This window comes from Diceros bicornis, chromosome 37 (assembly GCF_020826845.1).
Source record: "Diceros bicornis minor isolate mBicDic1 chromosome 37, mDicBic1.mat.cur, whole genome shotgun sequence".
NCBI classification, from domain to species: domain Eukaryota; kingdom Metazoa; phylum Chordata; class Mammalia; order Perissodactyla; family Rhinocerotidae; genus Diceros; species Diceros bicornis.
The window spans coordinates 24,075,358-24,090,203 of NC_080776.1; the positions used below are offsets into that span (position 1 = coordinate 24,075,358).

The following is a 14,846-nucleotide window of genomic DNA, read 5'->3' on the forward strand; positions in this document are numbered from 1 at the left end:
TCGAAGGAGTGCAGAGATTCAGCCCAGGTCATATGGCAAATGAAGGGCAAATTCAGTGGTGTGCTAGAGCCAACCCATAATGGCGCATGAGATCCAACTGATACGTTTTCAGGAATTTTGCAAGCTGGTTGCTAAAATGCTAAATTAACAGCCATTTTAAAATGTTAAATTATAAAAACTTATAATTAAATAAACTGTATTAAGAACAAAAGTTATCAATGCTCAAAACTCATCACTTCCTAACTATTTTTACTAGATTTTACGTCATCTAGGCTCTTATGTTATTTATGTCTGTTGTATCTCCGTGTTGAAAATACTGTATAATGGTGTGCCACAGTGCGTATCTCCCCACCTGTGCTCATTCAGGTTAGTAGCTTGAAGTTGGCTGCAGTGGGAATATTTACACTATGCAAATTAGCAAACTCTATAAATCAGGACTTCACGTATTGTTGTGACTGGATTGCCTAGACTTAAGAAACCAATAGAAAAATAATAATGAAGATAAACACAAAAATGTGCCATGTCTGTATCAGTTACACTGTGAATAGCACAAAAATTGAGGAAACAGTCTTCCAGTATCCAAAAAACTGGAATCTGATTCAGCAAAGGAGCGTGCAATTTTAAAAAGCGATGAATGAGTGAAATTCTGATATATACTTTGTTGTTTCACTTTAGTCTTATTCGGGCAAATAAAAATATTAATCAACATTCAAATTTGAACAACATTTGTCAATTACAACCACAGGCTGACAACAGATACAAGAGTTCAGTTAAAATCAAGGAAAGTGCTCTGTGAGAATTGATGCCTATGTGGAATTTGCAACAGAGAGTAGTATGTATACGCAAATTGTGTGCACCTCCTTATATCAATGAAATTATAATGAACGTAGGTATGAATATATACCATACGTTTTTTCCATAAAGCCATGATTAAGCATTACCGGCACACCATTGCGTACATCCAAGACTAGAACACAGTTGTCCTCAAAGGTCCTCCCATCACTCAATGGTCATCTGCATCCTACCCACTGCCCACCTTCTGAGAGCCTTCTTTCCCAAAGAGGCTATATGGTATGGAACAGTCAAAGAGCCCTCAGAATCAAGGGCAAAGCTAACCTCAAAGGATTTTTGTTGCATCAGAAGCATAAAAGGAATTTCCTCTTCTTGGAAAAGGGAACAACATAAGACAAGGCACCGAAGTGGAAAGAGAACGTGGGCTGTGGGTAAGAGAAGAGTGGGAACGGGGTGGAAGAATTAGCAAATCTAGTGATCCTTCATACAGATCAGTGCTTCTTAACCTTTCTTGTGTCTCGGAGACCTTTGTCAGTCTGGTGAAGCCTATGGATTTCTTCTCAAAATAATGTTTTCAAATGCATAAAAGTAAAATACATAGATTTATAAAGGAAACCAATTACAGTCATGGGCCGCATAATGATGTTTCGGTCAATGACAGACGGCATGTACAATGGTGGTCCCATAAGATTAGAACCATATAGCCTAGGTGTGTAGTAGACTGTACCATTGAGATTTGTGTAAGTACACTCTGTGATGTTCGTACAATGACAAAATCGCTTAACAATGCATTTCTCAGAGCATATCTCCATCGTTAAGCAAGGCATGACTGTATAATAACGCCCAGCTCTATCTGGTGATGGTTAGACTGGGGTCCTGGGTTATTGAGAGGAAGACCACGGAGGTAAAGGGCCATTTTCATCACATCATATCAAGGCTACATACTCGCAACACGATTTATGACTGCTGATGTTAATCTTGATCACCTGGCTGAGGAAGTAGTTGCCAGGTTTCCCATTATAAGATTACTCTCTCCTCTTCCCACTTCCATACTGTGCTCTCTGAACGAAGCCACCATGCACAGCCTCCACTTAAGAAGCAGGGAGTTATGCTCCACTTCCTTGTGGGTGGAGAATCTCAAATTACTTGGAATTCCTTTGCATAGAAAATTAGTCTCTTCTCCCACATTTATTAATTTATTCAGTCTTCTATTTATATCAGTATGGACTCATGGATATTATTTTATACCTTGGGTTATAAGCCAATACTACTTTATCCTTTTTTTGTTCAAACTGACCCAGTTTTGGCCATTGGGAGCTCTTTCAGTTGCAGTTAGCTCCTGGGTCACTTTGAAATACCTCCATCAGTGTGTGTGAGTGTATGTGGGTTTTTTGTGTCTTTGTTTTACATGTACATAATCTTAAAACTTCAAATAATTGCCTCACAACCCCCAATCTAAGAACACAACAATGGGGAAAGGTTAGTTTCTTCAATAAATGGTGTTGGGAAAACTGGATAGGCACATGCAGAATGAACTTGGACCCTTACCTCACACCATATACAAACATCAACTCAAAATGGATTAAAGACTTAAACATAAGACCTGGAAACATAAAACTATTAGAAGAAAACATAGGGAAAAAGCTTTTTGACATTGGTCTTGGCAACAATTTTTTGGATATGACACCAAAAGCATAGGCAACAAAAGCAAAAATAGCCAAGTGGGATTATATCAAACTAAAAAGCTTCTGCACAGCAAAGGAAACAATCAATAGAGTGAAAGGAATAGGAGAAACCTACAGAATTGGAGAAAATATGTACAAACCATATATATGATAAGGGGTTGATATCCAAAATAAATAAGAAACTTATATGACTCAATAACCCAACTGAAAGATGGGCAAAGGATCTGAATAGACATTTTTCCAAAGAAGACAAACAAATGGCCAACAGGTATATGAAAAAGTGCTCAACATCACTCATCATCAGAGAAATGCAAATCAAAACCCCAATGAGATACCACATCACATCAGTTAGAATGGTTATTATCAAAAAGGCAAAAGATAAGTGTTGCTGAGGACATGGAGAAAAAAGATCCCTTGTACACTGTTGGTGGGAATGTAAATTGGTGCAGCCATTATGGAAACAGTATGGAATTTCCTCAAAAAATTAAAAATAGAACTACCATATGTTCCAGCAATTCCACTTCTGGGCATATATCCAAAGGAACTGAAAACGGGATCTTGAAGAGATATCTGCACCCTCACGTTCATTGCAGCATGATTCACAATAGCCAAGATATGGAAGCAAACAGGGACCATTTTAAATCTGAAAACCCATATCATTATAATGAATTTTCTTGTTATTGTTTCTTTACAATATCCTTCCTCTATTTCCTTAGTTCTTTTTTTTCTGGAACTCTTGCAATTTTCTTTACACATATCCCTCATCCTTTTCTTTGCCATTTTGCTATTTTCTGGGAGATTTTCTTAACTTTATCTTTCAACTTGGTTATTTTTTAAGTTTCTACAGTTATATTTTTACTTTCCAACAGCTCTTTTTTGTTCTTTGATTCTCTTTTTTTGGCATTATGTTCTAATTTCTGGACTCAATAATACTCTTTTATTTCTCTAAGGTTATTACTTTTAGGATTTTGTTTTTTACATTTTAATTTTCCCTCATGCTGATTTTTTTTCCAATTTCTTTTCTGTTGGTTGGTTTTGGTCTCTGTTTTTCCCAAAGGTCTGGTGACCTTTGCTGTCCATGCTTATTTAGGAGGGAGGCACCCAAAGCTGTTTGGAAGCTGTAAGAGGGTTGCTGACTGCTGGGGACAGAGCTGCTTTATGGGAGGAATCTGAATATCAGTATCTGGATGTCTTTCTTTTGAGCTGGTCAGTTTCTGCACATGGAAATCCTCTAATCTGTTCCTAAGAGCTATAAGCATGGCTGCCTGAGAGTTGGGAGCTAAGCAGGAGAAGAGAGCTAGTGGTCCCACTGCTGAGAATATAGACTTTCTCTTAATCCTCCCTTTCAGAACAAGATGGCCCCTCACTCTCCAATGTGCAGAAAGAGCAAGATAAATGGGTGCACTTCCTCTGCCGAGTCAACCAAAACGCCCTGACATAACTCGTGTTTCTTTGCTATGAATTTTTCAGCATCAATATGTTTAAAGTTTCTCTCTTGTCAACAGCATATAACTAGATTTTTAAAAATGCAATCTGACAATTGTAGAAAAGAGGAATTTTACTCACTTATGTGGATAAAAGATTTGGAGCTAATTCTGCCATGGTATATTTTCTATCTAACACACGTTCTTGTTTTTCCTTTCCTACCTTTTGTTGGGTTTATGGAGTGAGCTTTCTTCATTCTTATCATGTAGTGGTTTAGAAATTATGCATCGTATTTTTAATCTTCTACCAGTTGTTCTTAAAATTTTAACATGTTAATTAGCATGTATATTTCTATCTATGTCTAGAATTCACCAATATCTATACAATTTCCTTGAGCAAGTCTAGGACCTCCATATGTGTTCACTCGTCTCCCCCCAACCTTTCATTCTATAATCATACACTGTGATTAACTTTTTAAAGTTAGTAACTATTTAAGTTGTTCTAGTTTCTCTGTTTACTCTTCTTCTTCTTTCTCATATTCAGTTTTCATTTTGCTGAAGTATGTCCTTGAGTATAACTTTCAGAATGGATATGGTCAGCCATAAATATTCTAAGTACTTGCATTTCTAAGATGTCTTCATTTGGCCCCTCCCACTCGAATGGCAGTTTGGTACGTACCCTGGAGGATATTTCTTCTAACACACAGAGCTGCTGGTAACTAGCTGGTGGGAAATTCAATTGTAGTTCCTTTGTAGATAAGCTGTTCCACTCTTACGACGCTTTACACTCAAAGTTTTGAAAGTTCATCAAAATGCACCTAGATGTGGGCATTTCTTCATTCATCATATTCTCCATTTGGTGAGTCCATTCAATATAAAGAATTACCTCTTCTCCTCTGCAAATTTTCCTTGTGTTATTTCTTTCTTTCCATTTCTCTCTCTGCAACAAATATTAGCTAAATGCCAGACCACCAGATTGATCTGAACTTTTCTTATATTTTTCATCTCCCCTTTACTTATTTGCAATATGTTATAGGAGATTTTTTTATCTTCCAGAACTAATTTGGCTTTCAGTTATGTCCATTTATTAGAATTTTAAGAGGGTTATTATTGTTTTGTCTTTTTGAGCATGTTTTTATTTTCCCAGAATTTTTTTCTTATTTTATATTTGCTCCTTTCTTGTTTTTAGTAGTCACTTTGTTTGAGGAAAATTTTTTTAGATGCAACATATCCTCAAATAAGGTAGTGATTTATTTTTTCAAGTTTTCTTTTTTCCTCAAAATTCTGGAGAGTTTTTTAAAAAATACAGACTCCCAGTTCCATCCTGGGGGTGAGGAAGAACTAAGAAACAAGTGGTTTTGAAAAATCTTCAGATGATTCTGATAATTACCTATGTTTGAAGAAATACTAACTGCTCCAGGGAGGAGTTTGGTAACCCACAGGCCACGAGTCAAAACTGTCCCACTGCACGTTTTGTAAATAAAGTTTTATTGGAACAGCCATGTGCATTCAGTTCCGCGTTGTCTACGGCTGCTTTCATGCTACAAGGACAACGTTGAATAGTTGTGACAGAGACTGTGTGGCCTGCAAAGACTAAAACGATGATGACAAAGAAGGAAGAGCAGGATGAGGAGGAGAAAGGGGAGGGGAAGGAGAAGAAGAAGAAGTTGTTCGCAAAAGGAGTCCAAGATGATGATGAAGGCATCACTTCTACTGCGCATACTCACTTTACAGAAATAGTCTCTCAACCCACAGAGCACTCCAGCCAGGCAGGCATTTATTATCATGTAAGAAAATGGAAGCAGAGAGGCTAATCAACTTTCCCACATTGACACAGCTGGCAAATGGCAGAGGCAGAAAATAAGACCTAGTTTAACTGATCCAAAGCCATGTTCTGGGATTTTGGGGCAGAATGCCTGGGTTTAAAGCTTGGCCTGGCCACTTGCTACCTCTGTGATTTTGCAGAAGGCACTGACTCTCTTAGGGCTCAGTTTTCTCCTCTTTAAGATGGGAAGGTAGGCTTTGAAGATTAAACGGAACCCCACGTAAAGCCCTGTCCAGAGCCTGGCACTGAGTGAGTGCTCAGAGCGTGTTCACCGTGGGTGTTACTGTGACCATTGTCATTATACCAGGTGCACTGACATCTAAGCGGGTGACACCCAGGAATGCTGGAGGGCTACTGCATAAAGAAAATTCAGGGGTAAGAGAAAAACATTAAAGTCCATCTCAAAAGCTGCAGAACAAGTATGTGACAAAATTCAAACTTTGCCTTATTTACAAAAGACATTAGCAAACCTATAAATTTAAATCAATTACTTGGGAAAAAAAGATAATCTTAAAGACTCAATTCATGTCAGGTACTAAAATAAATTCCAAATGAATGAAATAGTTAAATGTAACAAGTATGCATGTGCAAACACACACACACACACACACACACAATCTCCAAGAAAGACTTATGAACCTCTGGGCATGATTTCTCAACTTGAAACCACAGTCGAGATGCTGTTAGAACACAGCATCCGCTTAATGACATAAAGTCAAGTGAAAAAAGATGAAAAGAAAATCACACATACAATACTTTATAAAAATATGCATTAGAAAGTCTAAGGAAATAAGCCAATTGTCTAAGTTTAGTATAATAAAAACATACAACTTTCATGATAGGAAAAAATCCTAAAACTACTTTAAAAGTAAACCCAGAATGATAATTATAGAACCATTTTCAACAATGTTACAAACAAATGATCTAAATTGCCTCACTCTATGGGTGTTCAAAGGTCTGACTTTATATTATGTATCTTGTGTCAAAATAAAGAGATCAGAATTTCCTTTATTTAATCATTGAAAAAGGTATCCAATTCTTATATCTTCCAGGTAATGTGTTTCATTCCTAGTGTTTACATTTTAAATGTATGAAATAATAGTTTATAATTCACATAGAGATTTTTATCTAGTCTCTCCAATGACTATTTTAAAATTCATTGTTTTCGTGAAGATGTTAAAATAGATCTCTACCACAAATGACCCAAATTTGTCTCTGAGGAGCATTTTGAGGGCTTGCATTAATGTTACGATTCTCTACTCTGTCAATGAATCACATGATATTGCCTCCCCTCCAATTACCTTGCTCTTATGGTAATTTACAGCAGAATTCTTTCATGGATGTACACATACAAACTAGATTTTAGAAACCTCTCAGCTCTCATCAGATTTTCATAATCAATCCCTTGACATGGCATTCTGTCCCACACGTTCTTTCTCTACCTTTCTTTACTCATGTTCACCTCCATCTTTGAGGTAGAAATGAGGACGTGACTATCCCATTGGACAGATGAGGACACTGAGGTGCATAACTAAATGACTTTCCCAAGTCATTCCTCGTTGAAGAAGAAGCCAGCAATAAGGTTTCCTGATTCCTTCGGTTCTGTGTTTTTCCTATTATGCCATGCTGTGCTGTTAATATGTGTGTATTCATGCGTGTTTCTTGATATACCCTTTCTCTGACAAAAATGCATTTGGGGTCATTTGTAGCTTCTTTCTCTAGTTGCTTTTCAATTTAAAGGTTATAACATATTTAGGGCCTATGTTAATGAGCAGCTTTTCCTCTGGGCTAAAACATCTTTTCGTCTTTGGCAACTTTGGTCATAAAGAATTCAAATTTGTTAATGCACTGCAGAAACAGCAACTCATTTAAAAATAAATTACGAATATTAAAGGGAAATAGAGAACATGATAATATACTATACATTGAAATACATCAGCTGTAGAATAATGCATCTTAATGAAGGCTTCCCATGTGAATAAACCATTATATTTACAAGCTTTCCACAGTTAATGACCCAGAACCGGATAACAAAACCTATGTTTCTGGCAAGGTCCTCTGTCAGCAAAAATATACATATTAATAATTGATGTTGCTGTAAAAACAGGACATAAGATGATGCTTCCTGAGCTTGTGGGGAAATAGGACTCTACGGTCCATTAATTTAAAATGCTTATCTAATGTTCGACGGGTTTTGTCTTGAAAAATCCTTGTTCAAATTAGTAAGATAAAATGGACATTTGTCCAAATGAAAATCTGTTCAATTTGTCAGTCATAAATACACTTGCAAATGAGTAATGTAATGCCGGCAACTTCCTCGAGAAGCTCCTTGTCTTGGGGCTTCTGCTGCTTCGTGGTGCTTTCTTGTCACCAAAGGCAAGGAAGGACCAGGGAGGGGAGGCAAGAGCATCCTTTCCGGGCAGAGACAGTCTCGCGAGATCTGCTGTGGTCAACGCGGAGCCGGATGAGCTCGGCGCCCGCCCGACCTGAGCGCGCGTTCCTGCTGGTCCGGGGCCCGAGCTCGCGGCCGCGCTGCCCGCGCTGATTTTGCACGTGCGATGCCTCACGCTGCGGCCTCCACTGCTCCTGGGTTGGTGCATTTCAAGATCGTGTGCGCACGGGGAGGGGGTGTTCCTTAGTTTATGGAAATAAGCCCTTTTGTTTCATCATTTCATTTGAGAGTAATGCACCTATGTTTATTTAACTGTGTTTATACAAATGTACCTCCTCATAAAGATGAACCCAGCAGGAGAAGTGGAAAGAAGATGGTTAGGGAGAGCCGTAGCCGGTGGTTTTCTCTTGCCCTCTGCTCATGGTACAATTATGGTAGGTCTTGATATTAGGATGTCACAATTTTAGTGGGTGCAAAACTAGTAAAGAATCAAAAATTTTCTAGCCCGTTAAGCCTAACTTCTAAAAATTTTTTGGTAGCTTTAACATTTGCTTAATTGGGAGCTGGGCTGGAACAGGGTCTAGTTGAGCTTATAATTAATTAGTGGTAGAAGCTGCATCTGCTACTTTTGTGTCCTACTTTCTTTAAAAAGGTTTTTAAATAGACACTTTGATGGCACTAATAGTTTGCAAGGCACTATTTTAAGTGATTTACAAAATATTAACTAATTTATTGCTTATAATAGCCTTACGGGTAGGTGCCATTATTATCCTCATTTTATATATAAGGAAACCAAGGCACAGAGAGGTCAAGAAACTTGCCCAGGGTCACACAGTCAGGAAGTGGCAAGCTGGGGCTTTGACCCGGAGCATCTACTTCCAGAATCTCTGCTCTTACCCTCTATGCTTTGCTGCGTCTCTCCACTGATAGGTTTCTTCTGGCTTAAAACATTTTGTCTGAAAATGTTTTTTATGGGTACTATAGATCATACATTTTTTTAAACATACATTTGTAATTTTAATACATATTGCTGATCTGCCTGGTAAAGAGATTGCACAATTTCCCTTCCCCCCAACCATATGACAGAGCCTGTTTTTCCATACCTTGCTGACACTGTGACATTAAGCTTTTTGATCTTGGCTAACTTAAAAAGGTAAAAAATGGCAATTTAAGCATTTTTGCTTAAATTTAAATTACCCATGATTATAAGCCACTTGGAGAAAAATAACAGCTACCACTGATCTAGTGCTTACTGTGTGCAGTGTATCAGACACTATTTTAAGGCTTATTTAGGCTTTACAGATAGCAGTTTCTTTGAGACTTAACCCAAATCTATGAGCTGGGTGCGATGACCATCTCCATTTTGCATATGCGGAAATTTCGGCACCAAGAAGTCCAGTTACCACCCGAGTTCACACAGCTAGTAAATGGCAGAAGCAGAATCCGAACGAGGGTGGGCTGGCTGCAGAGTTCATGGCCTTGACCCCTCTACATGCTGCATTAAAGCACTTCGTAACGCGCCCTAATTGGAAATAAACAAGGGCAAATGTCCTGCCCTAGGATGTAGATAAAGAAATCCTGGGACCAGGTGACAAAAGGGAAGGTAAGGAAGAGAATTCTTTCCATCATTTAACTTCTGATGACCTGGAGACCCGGAACAAGAATAAAGCACAATAATAATGAATAATAATAAAAACGATTAAAAATCAAACTAAAGGCTCCCAAATAATTAGATTGTAAAATCCCATTTAACAGAAAAGGAAATGGTGACTTTTCTTTTTTTTCAAAGCCTCTGACGCAGACTTTTGAAATCACAGAGATGATTCAGAGCATCCCCCACCGAGCTCTGATATCCTCGCTCAGCCTAAGAGCCTTCCATGCATACTTGTACCAGGATCATTGCTTTTCCTGGTTTGCACACGTTTTTCTGGTGCAACACACAGTATGCAGGGGCTGTGGGCAGCACCTGTCGTCTTAGCCGGCAGCTGGATAAAGTGGCTGCAATTAGATCAGACCCTGTGGGCTGCTCCAACGCCACTGCTTTTTGAGAACATACTTTTAACACACTAATTCCAAGTTCATAAATCTGAGTAGCAAATAACAGAGGCCAATATTTTATATTTTGAAATCGGTGGCATGCATGTTCTATGCAACAACTTATTTTGAAATGTTTGTTTTGTTACACAGAAAAGTTATCATACTTCTTGATAGTTTCCATTGTATGAAATCATTCAGCTATGTTGACCACGTACTGTAATTTTCCAAGATGATTAACTCAGCCACCATTCCTTGAAGGCGTATCCTATCCCAAGCTCCAGGCTGGGCCCTTTACCTATAATCTCTCCTGAAGCCCTTTAACAACTCTGCAGAACAGGTAGCACTATCCTGCTCTTACAGAAGAAGAAACTGATGCTCAGAGGGAAGCAAATATGTCACTCAAAGTCCCCCCACTGGCCCACATGGTAGAGCTGGGCGCACGTTCCCAGTTGGCTGTCCCTGATGCCTGGTTCTTCATCCACATGGCGGAACAAACCCATCAAAGCTGGTGCATGGAGGTGTGCACTTGTTTCTAAACGCTGCCTCCCCCCTGGGACACTTAGGAAACTGCTCTTTTGCATTTAAAAAGTAATATAAAACTAAAACAAAGCAAAACCAAACCCCACAAATCATGGCAGATCCATTTTTTGAGAGTTAATTTATTTCTAGAAATAATCAAACATCATTTGGAGCCAAATATAATGAATAATACACATGCCCAAGCTGGATGACCTGGTTGAAATGAAAGTGTGATCCTAAAGAGCATTGCATTTTGATCCTTTGCTCATTTTGGCTTTGCCAGCAGTTCCCAAAGAGGAGCCCAGGAATTCTGAGGGCACCAGAAGCACAGAACACGGTGCACACTGCCTTCCCAAATGCAGCCTCGGAAGGGAGTCCCCTCACCCGAGTGCGCATACGGCGTCCAGGCTCCTACTTGGCGTTATTTGTTCACAAGAAAGAAGTCTAATTTGTTGACCAAGAAATAATCTATAATATAGCTTGTTTCATGTTAGAATTCGAAAGTGAGCAGGGTTTTATGGCGCTTTGAGGATTTAGTTGATGCATTTCAAAGTGACAGTTCTTCCTCCTTAATAAGCGTCCCCCAGTGTTCTTTATTATAATGCAAACACTGATAGCTTCAGGGTAACATAAAATATATGATGGTCATGAATGTAGGACAAATTATTTCAAAGGGATCCACAGAACAAAATGTATTACATTCATTAAGTTTCCTTCCACTTGATCCACTCCATTGGCTCTGCCAATTAAAATAACTGCACATGAATTTTTAGAGTGCTATTTATTTTCCTTTGTAGATTTTAGAATATAAATATTTAAAATGGCAATATCAAAAAAATAATTTATATGACAATGGTCAAGGAAACATTTTGTCAGGAATTGAAGGCATAATGATGTCTCTTGCTTTGATTCTGGTTTCAGTTACTAAATAGTCACCCCTGGAAACATGCCAAGCTTCCCATAAAGATGGAAATACTGTTTTGATCAGATAAGTCAATGGTTTATACATTGGCATGATGTAATCAAATGAAATAATGGAAAAATGAAATTTTAAAATGAATAGACAATATCTTAATTAGTGATAGAGTGGAAAACATATTCAGTTGAAACATTTCTTGGATTTGGGGTAATGGATTTTTATGGTTATCAGTCAGAGAACAGAAAATATCATTCTTTTAAAAATTGAATCCATATATTTCTCAGTGGTGTAAAATTTCAACAGAACACATAATACCAAGAAAAGACGTACTTGGAAAAAAAGCAAACTGGGGAAAATCACATTTAATACAAAACAGACAAGTCGTTCTCTTTATCCTGTGCACACCCGGTATCGTTGAAAAATTAATATGGACTTTTATTTGAGCTGAGCAGATATAAACTACAAAGTAATACTAGAAAAATTACAGTAAAAAACATGTAATTCTATCTTTATACATTACCAATGTAAGCTATTAAGACTTTAGGATGAAAAAATAGTTTGGCCTTTCCCTAAGTTTCTGGCATGTTCCACATAGTAGATGTTCAGTCAATGGACGCTGAATTAGATTCAATAGAAACTGTTGAGTCAAACTGCTGCCAACGTAAAATTTCATGTTAAACTTAGATTATCTTAGACTGAATCTTCTGACTGCTAGTTTACTTTTTAAAGTAGTAAATTGGAGATAACCATTGTTTTTATCATTACATCTCATATCTGTGTGCTTCTTAAGGGTGGCACAGAGAAACAATTTTGCCTCATTCCCTATGTACCTATCCATATACACCAAACTGGAGACCTGAGGAGAAAACGTTGATAATGTTCTATGGCTGTTTGCTTTTATTATTATTTTTGTTTGTTTGTTTTGTTTTGGTGAGGAAGAGTGGCCGTGAGCTAACATCTGTGCCAATCTTTCTCTATTTTGTATGTGGGACGCCTCCATAGCATGGCTTGATGAGCCGTGTGTAGGTCCATGCCCGAGATCTGAACCCGAGAACCCCAGACCACTGAAGTGGAGCATGCGAACTTAACCACTACACCACTGGGCGGCCCACATTTGCTTTTATTTGAAATGTGTACTTTTTTTCTGATTAATGAAGTAAAATTTAAACATTTTGGAAAAATACAGTTACAGACAAAAAAAAAACTTCCAAAGTCCCCACATTAAAAAATGAGCACTATTTAAACTGGGTATATTTCCTTTCTTTTGAATGTGCACCGATAGGTGTACACATTTAGTTGAAATCACATTATATGTGTAATTCTAAATCCTAAATTTTCACTTTGAGCATTTTCATATCATCAAAAATTAGTCATAAACAGAATTTTCAGTGGTGGCATACTACTACATTAACGTAGGTCCACCATAAATTAAATAACTACATCCCTACTTCAGAACTGGTTATATTTCATTATTAAAAAGAACACTGTAGGAAACTTCTATGCACATAAATCTCTATTTCTGATGATTTCCTTAAAATAGAATTTGGGGGTGGGTGTATATAAATATTTTAGTGATCTTGTTGCATCTTGATAACAGTCTTTTAGAAAGGCTGAATCGATTTAACTCATCACATAAGAGAATGAGCATCTCACGCTCTTGTCAATAATTATAACTTGAAAAAACTTTTTTTGCCAGTAAGACAGATACAACTTACAACTTACCCTGTTTCCCCAATTCTAAGATGCACATTTTTCACAGTTTAACATGTCTGAAATTAGGGATGGATGTGTATTACAACCAAGGATGTAATTTTTGGTTTCTTTGCCAGCATTTTCTTTCTTTAAAGGCATATAAAAACCACGATGCATCTTACAATCGATGACATCTTAGATTCAATGAACTATAGTATCTCTTTTAATTTTTAATTTGTATTTTGTGACCACTAGCGAATAGTCATGATTTATATAGATTCATTTCAGTACATATTTCAGTGTCCCATTGTCACAATTTTTAAAAAAAAATTTTTAATTTTAGTAAAAAAACACAAAACATAAAATTTATCATCTTAGACATTTTTAAGTATACAGTTCGTTAGTGTTAAGTATATTCACATTGTTGTCAATAGACCTGTAGAGCTTTTTCATTTTGCAAAACTGAAACTCTATACCATTGAAAAACTGCCCAATACTCCTCCCTTGGCCCCTCACAACCACCATTCTACTTTCTGTTTCGATGAGTTTGACTGATTTAGATACCTCATAAAAATGGAATCATAAAGTATTTGTCTTTTTGTGACTGGCTTATTTCACTTAGCATAATGTCCTCAAAGTTCATCCATGCTATAGCATGTGACAAGATTTCCTTCTTTTTTATGGCTGAATAATATTCCACCCAGGGAATTTTTTTTTTTTAAATCATAAAAATCTGTGACAACTGGCAGAGATTGCTCACCCATTTGATTCTCACAGCACGCCTAAACAACTGAAAAATAACAGATAAGCTGAGGTCCCAAGGGGTTTTCTATTCCAAAAATAAATGTTGACATTTTTGAAATTCAAAGATCAAAGAGAAATCAAGAATGTAGGTGATAAAAATCCAGGTATTTCTTAAATCAGGTATGCCACTCTAGTTTAATTTACCATGTTTTTAAGACAATAAAGACTGGATGTCACAATTGAGACTCTATAAACACACGTGCAGCGATATGATGCCCCTTCACCAGGAAACTACGCTCTTCCAAGTGTCTAGAGCACAGAGTTGAATTCCTTCCTCAAGCAAAATAGTTCACACTTTCCACCCTGTGCTGACAGCAGAGGTGATGCACAGAGGCCATTGCTGAGGCGCAGCCGTGCAGGATGAGGACGGAAGGAAAACGTAAGCTATTCTAAAAGGAAGTGTATTCACCACGTCAGGTGTCATTCAGAACATGCCATGATAAAACTGAGGAAAATTACATAGCAATACCCTGAATGTGGGACTAAATTATATTTTTCTATATTTAATAATATCACTAAGATCTTTTAATTTATTTTAAATCCCCAAATCTCAGAAAAGAAAATTTACTATTTTTATACAAGAAGACCTAATAAAAATAATGTCTTAAATGGACGTGTTTACGGTTGATCACAGAACAGAGGGGTCTAATGCGCCTCACTCTCTGTTCATATCAACCACATACTGGTGACCAACCACTTGATTCCTTTCTCTAAAAGTGGGAAGAGGGAACACAGTATTAGAAAATAAAAAACACAA

The 14,846-nt window shown here is 37.4% G+C and overlaps 1 protein-coding gene across 1 annotated transcript in view; it reads right to left on the reverse strand.

Annotated features, from left to right (window-relative positions):
* IQCA1 (IQ motif containing with AAA domain 1) overlaps positions 1–14,846 on the reverse strand; it is a 146,153-nt gene that overhangs the window by 117,931 nt on the left and 13,376 nt on the right. The window lies entirely within an intron of this gene.